We start from the raw sequence: 3,894 nt of genomic DNA on the forward strand, positions 1-3,894 counted from the left end.
AAACGCTGGTGTTGGTGGCCATCTATGAAACGGGATGTCGATTGCTATGTGAATACTTGCTCTGTGTGTGCCCAGTGCAAGCATCGTAGAGGGCGACCAGTAGGTCTTCTGCAGCCATTACCTCTGGCCCCTCGACCATGGCACACCCTGACCATGGACTTTGTGACTGATCTACCCCGAGTCCAGGGATGTGACACAATATGGGTTGTGGTAGATTCATTCACAAAATTGCCCGATTCATCCCGTGCTCTGGCATCCCTTCTGCTCCTGTGCTGGCTGGGCTGTTCTTCAAGTCAATCTTTTGTTTCTTTGGGTTACCTACTATTATTGTCTCCGGTAGAGGCTTTCAGTTCACGTCCCGTTTCTGGCGAGCCTTGACGAAACTGCTTGGCATTGACACTATTCCTCGGCCTATCATCCGGAAACGGATGGTCAGAATGAGCGGGTGAATCAGACTATGGAACAATACCTGCGCTGCTTGGTCTTGCGACATCAATAGTCTTGGTTCAGTGTCCTACACCTCGCGGAGTTTGCATACAATAACGCCACACATTCTTCCACTGGTTTTTCCCCTTTCTATGCCCTGTATGGTCAACGTCCACGCACATTGCCTGTCCCTGATCTCTCTCTCTCTCTCTCTGGCAATCCTGTTGTGGCTGCCTGTGTCCGAGATCTGTCTACTGTTCATTCTTGGACCCTTACCCACCTCCTTGAGGCCCAGGCGTCTCTGAAGTCTGTGGCTGATCGGAAACGCGCTGTAGCTACTGTCTACTCCGTGAGGGATAGGGTGTGGTTGTCCACTCGCCACCTCCATTTACCGGGCTGTCGCAAACTCCTGCCCCGGTTTGTTGGGCCTTATGTGGTGACGAGAGTGATTAATCCTGTAGCCTTTCGACTCTCGGTTCCCGCTGCCTGGCACATTCACCCCGTTTTTCACACCTCCCTGTTGAAATCCTGTCCTGGTCCTACCCGTCTCCGCTGTGCTCCCGCTCCCGTTTCCGTGCAGGGCCCTGATGAGTACGAGGTGTCGGGTATCCTGGGCTCCCGTTTCTCTAGGGGGAGGTTGCAGTACTTGGTGGACTGGCTAGGTTTTGGTCCTGAGGAGCGCTCCTGGGTTCCTGCGGGGGACATCCAAGCTCCCCTTCTCGTTTCCCGTTTTCACAGGGAGCACCCGTCTTGCCCACGTGGACCTGGGCCCTTGGGGGGGCTCTGTCATGCACAACATCCACGCCCCCACTAGGACCCCGGCAGCACCCTCTGTTCCACACGTACTCCCCGATGGAACCCCCTTTAGTACACCTGCACCTACCAGTACTAGAACACCTGCAGCGCGGGGGTCACGTGGACAGAGTATGGCCCAAGTAGGAGGCCGTGTGCGGTCTCGTGGGTTTCCCTTTCTGCACTGGCAATTGCCATGGCGAGTGCGGTCAGGCAGAGTCAGGCTGTCGCATCGATTTCCTGGTCACGTGATGCTTTCCCGGTCACTTGATCCGGCTCGCGAACACGTGACAAGGAAGCGGGCGATATAAAAACAACATCCTCGCAATCGCTTGTTGCTTCACAGCTGTTTCACGACTCTGTTTGGCATTTTGGCTTAGACCAGGATCTTTTCTACTCAACCTCAGGAACTACAGACTTTGGACTACGGACTGCTTTCGGATACTCCCTGGCATTGGCACATTTCTCTGTGATTACCTGGCTCTTTGATCTCGGAACGCCATAACGGACTTCTTTTTGCTTACCCTTGGGATTCTACGAACTTACCAAAGTCCACGTTTTGCATTCTTGATTCTCAGGACTAATCAGGTGTGTTTCCACTGGCGGTTCCCTCCAGCTCACCGGAAATAGAGAAGAACTGTTCACGCGACCTCCCCGCAGTATCTTCCCAGGTCCTGTGTGGTTAGCAGTGTCCCGCTACCCCTGCTTAGGTAAGACTCATAATCACTATACTGCTAGTCACCGCTTACAGATTACTGTGCTTGTTAATGCTAATCCCTGTTTCCTTTACAGCGGCCCTGGGGTGTCAGCGTTGCAAGGTTCCGGCAATCCAACATCCACACCTGTGGCTTCGAGGACCGCACAGAGAGTATATTTACTTCTCCCTGTGGGGTACTTGGGGACGGAGGCCCCTATACTCTTCACGACTATCAAGTCTCGACAGATGCCCACAGTGAACTGTTTAAAAAGACATTAAGATTTGTGAAGTGTTGAAAGCTGTAGTGAACCCGACGAAGGGAAGGCAAACAGTCGAGAGGGGTCTCAGCACGGAAGAGGGGGATCCAGAGGTGAAAAGCTATCACCCATCAAAAACGGAGGGAAGGAAGGCATTCGAGAAGGGTCTGAGCCCGGAAGAGGGGGATCCGGGGTGAGAAGCCATCACCCTACTGACACGTGAATGTAACAGAGACATCTTTTGGATACAAGCCAGGGTGAACCTGACGAAGGGAGACTGATATTCGAGAGCGGTCCGAGCCTGCAAGAGGGGGACCCAGGGGTGAAGAAATATCACCTCAAGTTCAATCAGGAAGGAACTTTTGTTTATTATTTTTAACCCATCAGGCCCTTGGAATCAAGAAACTTAACTACCAACGCTCCTGCTATCGCTAGGAACATTTGTGGATCTAAGCCCGGAAGAGGGAGATCCAGGGGTGAAAAGGCATCAACCAAAGTACAAGCAGAAAGGAACTTTTGTTAATTATTTTGGAATACATCAAGAACTGTTGGCTTGTGCTGGGAAAGCTCGAGCGTGTGCTGTGCTCAGGAGTCCCGCCGTGTCCAGTGCTCAGTACGTGGGCAAGGGAGACCCCTGACTACCACATCCTGACTTATCATTTGTGAACACTTCTTTCTTTCTTATGAACCTCATGCCACACTCTTTGTTTGTATTTAGCGTAAGGATTGGCAATAGGTTTTTATTAGTATAGGCCCTTTTATTATGACAAGACGCCACTAGGACTGCCTTATTGTTATTTGATGGTTGTAGCTTGCTCCCATCTTAGATTTAGGTTTAGATTAGGTGTTTTTCTTACCCCCTTATACAGTTTAATAAACACCCTTGAACTGTGATCACTTGTGTCTGTCTTTACTGTTGTCACCATGAGTTTCTTACAGTTACCTCACCCTGATTCCCTGAAGATCCCTCACCCAGGTGATCCTCCCGCACTGGTCCACCCCCAGGGTCTGGATCCAAAGTCGATGGCCACGCCCTGGCCACCGGAGACATCCCTGGGGACTAGCGGGTGAAACACCCTCTTGTTTCTCACAGTATTCTCTACTCCTCCTGGATCCTCTTCTCAGATGGCAAGAGAAAGGCCATTGCTTTTGGATCCTGACCCTGGGGTTGGAGAAGCGAGGGAGGATCACTTGGCCCACAAGCAAGACATGGTATCCCCCTTTCTCGATTGACGACCAGCCTACCCCGGCCTTTATAGGCTACTGTAAAACCTCTCTGCTCATTTTCCCACATTTTACCTCTGAAAGTACTGGGACGAGGAAAAGGCGACTAAGAGTAATGAACACTCAAAATTCATTTTACCACTTTGGTACTGGGACGAGGAAGATGCATGCAGAGTACTGTGAGGGTCAGGGATGTCCCTTTAACTATTGTCAGGCAAGCCTATTTAGGAGTCCACACCTGCAACCTGTCAAGTGGTTGCAGGTGTATAAAGGGAGACCTGTGAAACAGCAGAGAGAGCAACAGGGAGACCTGTGTGGAAGAGACCAGCAGGGGACCCGTGATGTGAGGAGGCAGCCATGGGGGGGGGGGGCTGCGAGGAAGCCAGGATGCAGGTCGATACCCAGAGGACCTGTGGAGCCCAAGACAAGTTAAGCCATTACCACAGGTGCGGGCATAGCTCTCAACTCACCCGCTTTTGGCGGGTGTCACCCGCCCTG

Source organism: Ambystoma mexicanum, chromosome 6p (assembly GCF_040938575.1).
Source record: "Ambystoma mexicanum isolate Mex_15411 chromosome 6p, UKY_AmexF1_1, whole genome shotgun sequence".
Taxonomy (NCBI): Eukaryota; Metazoa; Chordata; class Amphibia; order Caudata; family Ambystomatidae; genus Ambystoma; species Ambystoma mexicanum.